This window comes from Acartia tonsa, chromosome 8 (assembly GCF_053477335.1).
Source record: "Acartia tonsa isolate MP-2025a chromosome 8, ASM5347733v1, whole genome shotgun sequence".
In the NCBI taxonomy this organism is placed as follows: domain Eukaryota; kingdom Metazoa; phylum Arthropoda; class Copepoda; order Calanoida; family Acartiidae; genus Acartia; species Acartia tonsa.
This window is the reverse complement of record NC_137267.1, coordinates 43,425,198-43,433,879: the sequence shown is the minus strand read 5'-3', so window position 1 is coordinate 43,433,879 and position 8,682 is coordinate 43,425,198.

Sequence of the window (8,682 nt, the reverse complement as noted above, 5' to 3'; positions counted from 1 at the left end):
TTTAAGCAATTTTTTAATAAGTTTATTATTCATATTCTAACACTCTAAACTAGCTATTCCTAGGAAACCAATATTCAAACTAACACATGAATATTTATATTTCAAGATGTGTTGGATTTTCTATATAAGGATTATTATAAGGTTGAAAAATTAGAAAGTTTTTTAAATAGGTAGTCGGTTATCGAAAGAACGTGTCCTAATTTTTGTCCTTTTATTTTAAACCATTTGTGACGAGCTCCAAAAGTTCAAAGTTTTGATTAACCGGGATTAAAAAATGTTTTTTTCTTCAATAATTGCCCGACATAATTCAAAAAGTAAGGTGTAAAATTTTTTGTTCATAGTGGCAATTGGCTTCTTTCTTTGTTGCGTTTTAGTACCTACCTTAAAACAACTTAATTTTTTAAAAACTTAAATTACTTCTAAAATAATATATCTAAATTCTATGGATCATTTTACATCTACTACTCACTAAAAACACCGACTAGCTAATTTTTTTTTTTGAATCACAAAAGTTAGGACACGTTATTTAACAAATAGATATTCTACGTATGTTTTGATTGTCATATTTTAGAGATTAGGGATTATTGTCTCAACTGTTAAATATAATTATTTATTAGTATTGTTGATAAGTCCTAATAATTTTGTATGGATTTTGTACAGTACATACTTTTGTTGAATTTTCTCGAACTCTAATAGTTATTTATTGCATCTTATTATAGACAGATTTCTGCGAAAATTAAGATGAAAAAATATCAGGAAAGAACAACAGTTTTGTAAGCCCCGAGGGACCGTAGTCCCAGGCTAAAAAATGGCAATAACTTTATGGTTCTTATTTTGATATTCATGGAAAATTATCTGTAATACGATCCTATACATGATTTTTCAGTATGGATGAGAACCAGTTATTATCCAACGGTTTTGAGGCCATTTTCGAAACAAAAATACTTAAAAATACAAAATACAAATACAATGATTTAGTTTTGAGAGGCAGTATTTTAATGGTTATTTGCCCTAGTATTTTTCGTACATTCTTAGTCTACTTTATTCGCATATTTTCTAACCTTATGAATACACGCCTGTCTGTTTGGTTGGCGCACCCTTTTTTTTCTATCCGTCCGTGAATATATCATGACCAATCTTGTCATCTAAGGTTCTGTACAATTTGATTTTGATAACCCCCCTCCCTTGTATTCACAAAACAACCCTAACACACGATCCTATTATGGATAACTTATAGATTTATTCTTTTTATACAAAAACTTTTCGAAGAAAAGAGACAGTTTGCAAAAAGATATTTGGATAAAAATGTAAAGAAAAAAAATTGTATATACAATTAAAACCGGATGTTGATCATTATAAATCCGTGTATCCACCATCCATATGCAGGAATTTTTAACTCTTCCCAAATCCTTTCACGTGTAGATATCATTCGGTGCTCTCATAATGTTACAAGTATTCCAGAAAAGAAAAGAAAAAATAGATTTAATGCTACAAAAACTTTGTTCGTTTTCATAATTTTTAAATGGGAGGTAAAACTATTTTATTTAAGTTGAAATATCCCCAACAGATAAATATAAGTATCTAAAGGCACTATTAAAGAAAGTTAGCTAAAATGCATATTGTTACTTTTTTGCAGCAATTCATGATGACCCTAACCCTTCAATAGATTTTTGTACCTTACCGGCATGGCACTACAGGCAGACGGACAGACATACAGATACGGGGGCCCTCTGCGGGGCATATTAAGACAAGCCACACAATCATAAACATACATATGTTTTTAGGAAGCAAAGCTACTCTATAACTGGGGAGAAGTAAAAGACCAGAGCCCTTTGGGTGGCATATTAAGACAAGCTACATTTATTTAATTTCAGGGAGGGACATATTGAACTTTAAGTTAAAAGGGTACCCAAAAATTAATGAGCATATTATGTATTAGTTTTTTATCTTTTCATACTTTTGTTAAATCTTAATTGGTTGGTAATTTTTATCTACAGAAGGGGTAATTTTGTTTAAAATGATTAGAGAAGCATGTCAATTAATCGTCCTTTGTTTTATCCGTTTAGATACCTAATTAAATTAATAACATTAACATTTAAAATGATTTACTAACATGATAATATTCTAATGTATAAAACTGTGCTTGTTTTTTTCACCGGCATTTTCATACAATCTCGGTACAATCAATTTTCTACTTGCAATAGTACAAAAAACTCTAATACAGCAGAAGCTTTAACTTTGTTTGATTTGAAAACACACACAAACATTTTAAAAGTCATAATTCACACAAAAAGTATGAGAAAAAAATCTTATTTAAGGTGTATCTATCTACTACTTTAACTTTAAGATTTTTGTTTTCGTATTTTATTCTATGAATCATTGTCCTTGGAGGGTGAAGATACCCTAACCAAAAATACATATAAGAAGCTTTACTGTAAAGGAGAGACATACCGGTTATGCGGTTGGCAACTTCTTATCTACACAACAGACAAACATCCTGTTACTTTACTATAAAAAGAATAGTGTAAACTTATTAACAGGAACTGAAGAATGAATCATCCAATAAAGATATTCCAGTTAATACCGGCATAAAAATGTAAACCTACATATGGTGTATTCTATATTATCTTTAGTAACAAAGCTTTTCTATAGATCGGGATTGTCAGTCCGTTTACCGAACACCACTATAATGTAACGAAGATTTTTTAAAATGCTTTCAAGTGCCTAGCATAAAGCCCACCCCCTTCATTTTGGAAATAAATTGAAAAAAAATGGAGGTCAATTTATTTTTTTTTTGCTTAAACTTTGTGAGGGTGGCGCAAACATTAGATGCCCTACCCCTTATTTTCAGTTTGATTTAAAATAAAGGAGAGAGGGGATTCTGTGCTCGCCTAGCAATTTGCGAGGAATCGACACTCTAATATTTAACTTTTACGCATCTAAAAATGATATACCATAATTTGGCTTCGCTTTCATTGATATTATCATCCTTATTTATCAAATATTTTTACATTTAAAAGTGATAATATATATGAATAAGACCATTAATTATTTTAAAAACATATGTTAGCAATTTTATAATTCAAATGTAAATTATAGAGAAATCACACTTTTAACAGAATGATTTAAACGTTAATTTTAGCATAAAAAAAAACAATAGTAAAAGGAATCACGATTCTGTATCTAAGTCTGCAAAAGGCTCACACAAACAATATAAAAATGTATAAAAAGGTTAGCGAACTTAACACACTGACTAACTGCTGTACATACGGACGGGTGCGGCCGTCCATACTCTGTACAGAAGAGTGGGCCGCTGTACTTGTGGACTGCTGCAAGAATGGAAGGAAATCAACTAAAAGTGCTTGGCTGTGCCTGTAGTAGGCCGTCAAGCCAATACACACACACAAACACACAAGAAGCGGCCCACTGAATAAGAGATGAGTAATATGGAAGAGAGAGAGAGAGAGAGAGAGAGAGAGAGAGAGAGAGAGAGAGAGAGAGAGAGAGAGAGAGAGAGAGAGAGAGAGAGAGAGAGATAATGTATTTATTACCCTAGATGAACTGTCACATACAACATTTTGTCCAACTTAGCTAGGTGTTAACTTATATCTAGTTACATATACTTCATTACAATAATATTAGCGATGAAATATTTTCAGAAAGCTATCTTTACCAAAAGAAATTAAACCATATGTGGCTGACTCATTATATACTAGCGGTTGCGCCCATAACCTCTAGGTATGGTACAGCTGCAAAACATCCCATGACTCCAATCTAAAGAAAAAATTGCCTAAAACCATATAAAACTTCCCTAAAATGGAGAACTTAGTCGGTTCAGTTCAATCTACAGACAAAAACGAGTTTATTACTTCATATAATGGGATGTCAGACAGTTTTAACGATTTTGTTAATTCATTGTGCTCTTATTGGGTTAATTTACCGATTAGGGATCTAGATCTACTATATTTATTAGGAAGAGAGTGTCTGTAGAGCGAGAGTAAAATTGGAGAGCTGAATAAAAAGGGGCAGAAAGAGAAATTGTAAGAAAGGGGAGATTGAGGCACAACCGGCAAAAAAATTAAAGGTTGATATAAAAATATTAAAAGTAAAAAAGACTGATAACTTTAATTAAAAAAAATATTTATTTGAAAATAAAGTTTAGATATGCTGAAAAGAAAAGTAGTATTTTGTAAGAATAAAGAAAATTTAACAATAAATATGAAAATGGATGAAACATTATTAAAACAAGGATGACAACATCCATAAGTAGCGAAGCACAAAAAATCGTAGATGGGAATACATACAGGTAGATTTAAAAGGTTTTTACTAAAATCAAGAATAGATTTATTGGATAAAATAAACATGAAACCTTGTTTTATTTTGTATGATGACGATGGTCAAAGTAAATTATATTAAAGATGCTCATAACAATTGGAAAAATTATTTTGATACTGATATCCCATAAAAGTTTGAAAATTTGATCAAAATAGACAAAGATATGGGGAAATATGTAAAACATATAAAAATAGCCAAAAACCTGATAAAAGGCAGTCTGGCCGCCATGGTTATTTACTTAAAACAACAAGAAAATTAATTTTTAAATCCTTAACTTAAAAAATTGGGAAAATCGGACCATATATACTGAAGATATGGAGAAAAATGTTAAAAATATAAAAAAAGCCTAAAACCTGCTAAAAAGGCAGTCCGGCCATCATGGTTGTTTTCTTTAAAAGACGGGAAATTTAATTTTGATATCTATAACTGAAAAAAATTTGAAAATCGGACCATAAACACTGAAGATATGGAGAAAAATGTGAAAAATATAAAAATAGCCTAAAACCTGCTAAAAGGGCAGTCTGGCCTTCATGGTTGTGTCTTTAAACGACCGGAAATTTAATTTTGATATCTGTAACTGTGTTTCGGTATGTATTTCTTGTATTCCCTGGCAAGTTCGAACCCATTAATCCCTGTTTCCTTACACCAGAATTCCCCAGAGAATGAGTGTGTACGCGGCATTCCTAACTATCTCCGCGCGGCGCGTGGCTTGTAAACGAACAAAAGAGACGCGCACTTTTCCTTTGATTAGTCCCACGTGAGGAGCTACGTGAATGAAAATAATGTATTGCTTGAATATACATGCGCTCTGATGTGTGGAATATCTCAAATAAGCCTTCCTGCTTAGTTTGACATCATATGTGGTAAGAATTTATCTTTTAATTCTTGAAAATAAGCGTAGAATGGTACAATTTTATGAAGAAATTTAAATCATTAATTTTTCAATAAATAGACCATTTAACTGCTAAGTTTTGACATACGAATATTTTCCTTTATATTATTGATTATTTTATTCTAAAATTATCAATTTCTGATGCGATTTAATATGTTTCGTGCCAATTTAAAGTTTTTAGAAAATTAATATTTTTTATTAAATTGAAATCACGCAACCTCGATGTTACAAAAATAATAACCATTAATTTTATGTAATTAATTCTTATATTTTTGTTTTAGACTTACTGTTTTCATGGTAATAAATACACATTCGTAAACTTCACTATGTTGGTCATTCGGAGGGCTTGGAGATAAGATTTCGAGAACGGCTAGGCATTGCGTTCCGAAACAATGAAAACAAGACAGAACAGATGTTGCTAAGAAGAATCTGTGAAGTTTTGTGAATGTGTTGGTTGTGATACCTTAACACACATTATTATAGTCGTAATCAGTACAGTTAACTTTAGTGACAATCATGGGTCCTAAAAAGAATAAAGGTGAACAATTGAGTAAGCGGCTGCGTCCAGCCGTTGATGCCCTAACCAGTGAGCTAAGTAGAGTGATGAAGTTGGTCAGTGATACTTCAGAACTTGATGTTAGACATCTCACTAAGGAGTCAATCCTTGTCCACGACAAGTTCGAAACGTTCGACAGCATCATGGGCGGTTTTAGCAAGCTTGGTTTGAGAATCCAAGAGCTTGATGAGTTTAGTGACATTTATTCTGATATAGTTACTGTGCAAAAAGACTATAGTGCCTTGAAAGATGCTCTTGATGCTATAGAAGAGCTTAGTGACATTCAAAGTGTTGTTGATGTAGTTGGTGATAATTTGCCTAACCATCAGGCTGAACTATATGATCGATGCTTGAAGATCGTGAAAGTTATTAAAGGGCCATATTTTCCCTTGCCTGATTCAATTATAAACACTTTGTCTGCTTTGATGAAACGGCTGGCTGAGGTTAAGCTTGAACCTGTGAAGCCGCCCACGACGACGGCGGGTGCCTCGACAGCATCGCCATTTGTGTCACCGTTTGGCACACCACAGTTCGGCGCCGGTTCTATGTTCACGCCAGGATATATGAATCGTGTCGACGAACGTCTTCTTCCATCATTTGACGGCCAAGAAGCAGCCTACGTAAGTTTCAAAGACAATTTTAAAAAGCTTACTGTAGGACAGGACCCGTCATATTTACAGTTATTGTTGAGCAGTGAGAAGGTCTGTAAAAATAAAGAGCTGAGACTTCAATTGATTCAAATTCAATCGCATGAATCTCAGTGGGCTTACCTTGACGCGCGTTTCAAGTCGAAGACACGTCAAATGCTCTGCCTTTTCAACCAATGGGAGAAGAAGTCTAAACCGTCGGACTCCAACCAGATTGTGACTGTGTTAGCAGAGTTTGGTGGTGCAGTTAGCCAGCTGGAGCAGCTGACTAAAGATGATGAAGAAGATGAGGTTACCACAAGCCAGTGGTTGACCGTGATACTTCTGGAGATGTTATCCAAGAAGTTGCCCCGAGATTTTCAAGATAAGCTCAATTTGGCATTGGGCTCAATGGATGTCCCAAATTTGCCAAAGTTGATGCAGATTATGGAGGAACAGAGGGGCGCTATTTTAATGCGGTGTTCGACTGATATGGACACCCCCTCTAAGAAGAAGGGTAATCCTGCGACAGCAGCTACCGCCGTAGGTAAACCTGGTAAATCTAAGATGAAGCAGTCATGTTTTGTTAATGACTGTAATGATATGCACTTACTTTACAAGTGCCCAAAATTTCATGACCTGTCAGTGCCAGACAGGAAAAGTATTGTGGAGAGTGCTGGATGCTGTTGGCTTTGTTTGCAGAAAGGGCATAAATCTGTGGATTGCCCGAAGGCAGATGTAATAGGCGGATGCAAAGTGGATAATTGTGGTATGACCCATAACAACCTTCTCCATGAGAGTGTTGATATGGCTGCCGCCGTCTATGAAGCACATACTTCCCCTGAGGCGAACCTAATGTTAATGTTACAACAATTAGACGTCGTTGATGTTAATCGCCAGAAGGTCCCAGTCTCCGCCATGTGGGACACCGGTTTAACTACCTCAATGGTAACCCAGTCACTTGTTAATAAACTTCAGTTACCTTTTACTGGACGTTCAGCAAGAATTTCTCTAGCTGACGGTGAAGTTAAATGTCTCCCGACGGTCAAGCTATGTTTAGTTGATCGACACAAGAATTATCACATGTTAGAACCTGTGGTAGTGCCTCTCATTGGTCCTGAAGAGGCGATCTGCTCCATGAATCCTGTGGAGGCAGCTGTTTTGTTTGATATGAAACCTGAGGATTTTACTTTGGTTAATGGGCAGGTGGATTTGCTCATTGGGCACCTCTGCCCGTCGATGTTTCCCTACTCTGAACGATCAGTAGGAGAAACCATGCTTTACTCCAGCCTGTTTGGATCTGGATATTTTGCTGTTAGTGCTAATGGATTAGCAAAGAGTAGGTATGTTGTCTGCTCAGATTTCGAGTTGGAAAGTGAAGCTATAGGGTTTTTAAAACCAGAAAGCTCAGATGTTCAGCCGCAGCCGACTGTTGGTGCTGCTTGTGATGCTATTATTGAACCTGTTGGTTCTGCTTGTAACGCTGCTGATGAACCTTTTGGTTCTGCTAGTGCTGCAGCCGTTGACAGCATGGCTACGGCGGGTGTTGCCGTGGCTATTACTGATATTGATGTTAGTTATGCTGCAGTTATTCCTGATGATATTGGTAACGATACTTTAGCTGTTGATAATATTGTTACGGCGGATGTTGAGCCGCTGAATGATTCGGTTCCAGCCGGACAAAAGCCGGTAGATGATTCTAAGTTTTATGACAGCCACACTTGGCTGCTGCCAACCTTGCCGCCCGACACAGGGTAAGAGGCCTGCAATGGCGGGTGGAAATATGGCGGGTGTTGCCGCCAGAAAGTTGTTGAAAATTTTCAAACCACACATATCTAATCTACAACATAAACTATTTATGTATGAAAATGATCTTTAAAGAAAAAATATTACAAGTTATATGTTGAGCTTGTGAAAGGAACCTAAATCGGTTCTGTAAAGAATAAGTATTCATTATTCAACTAATTTTATTGTTCATACCTAAGCACAAAAATTCTACAAAACTGTTTAGACTTTTAAAGCAGATTTTAAGAGATTTTGTTTCTTTAAGTATGATTTTGAAAAGCAAAAGTTCGTGTGTTAACTACCAAATGATTTTTGCAGAATAAAAATACCTCGAAAAAGTATTTTTTATGGTTCACGTTTACTTAAAAAAATGTTATTTCTCAGATTCTCATATGAAATAATGCATTAAAGTAAAGAACACAACATGTAATATTATTATGATAACGTTTAAAATATTCTTCATTATTATTTTAAAAGATTATCGCAAA